At 67.6% G+C, this 580-nt stretch overlaps 1 protein-coding gene across 1 annotated transcript in view; it reads left to right on the top strand.

Moving 5' to 3' along the window:
• Positions 1-191: 191 nt before the first annotated feature.
• Positions 192-580, top strand: part of LOC113210378 (sodium-coupled monocarboxylate transporter 1-like) — a 27,935-nt gene continuing 27,546 nt past the window's right edge. Inside the window, exon 1 of the mRNA XM_052264258.1 lies at positions 192-210. The gene's annotated coding sequence lies outside the window, so the exon portion shown is untranslated. The remainder of the gene's footprint in view (positions 211-580) is intronic.

Here is a 580-nt window from a genome sequence, read left to right as displayed (position 1 = left end):
CTCTCCCTAAGTGAATCCTCTCCGCTCGGTACGGGTCGGGAAAGAAGAAGAGGGGGAGCGTGCACGAGCGGCAGCGGCGGAGGCAACGGCAGCAGAGGCGGCAGCAGCGGCACCGGCAGCAACAGCAGTGGCGGCAACAGCAGGGTAACGAACACGAACAACACTGGGCGCGCAAACGCACGGCGCCGCGCTGCTGCTGAGCCGATTCGCGTAAGTCCCGCGCGTCTAGTAGTGGGTGCTTGGGCGCGCGCCAAGAAACGACCTCCGCTGAAAACTCGCCCCCCCCCCCCCTCTCCTCCTCCTCCTCCCCTTCATCGGAGAGCGTCGCCGGATCGCCACCCAGCCTCCCCCCCCCCCCTCTCCTGCCCCTGCCCCGGTGACAACCCAGGCCACCACCAACCCCCCCACGCCGGCGCCGCCCGTCTGTTTCTACCAGCCCCTAATTCCTCCGCATTCATGAATGATTGTCGTGGCTTTGCGCGCTCAGCGGAGCAGTCCGCGGCGGGGGGCCGCAGCGCCGGCGAATACATCTTCGTTTCTTATATATCCCGCCCCCTTTTCCCGCCGCCGCCGGCCGACC

The sequence above is a fragment of the Frankliniella occidentalis genome, unplaced genomic scaffold (assembly GCF_000697945.3).
Source record: "Frankliniella occidentalis isolate FOCC.00 unplaced genomic scaffold, Focc_3.1 Scaffold2, whole genome shotgun sequence".
NCBI lineage: Eukaryota > Metazoa > Arthropoda > Insecta > Thysanoptera > Thripidae > Frankliniella > Frankliniella occidentalis.
Note: the sequence above shows the minus strand (reverse complement) of the source record. Positions and strands in the feature narration are given on the sequence as shown.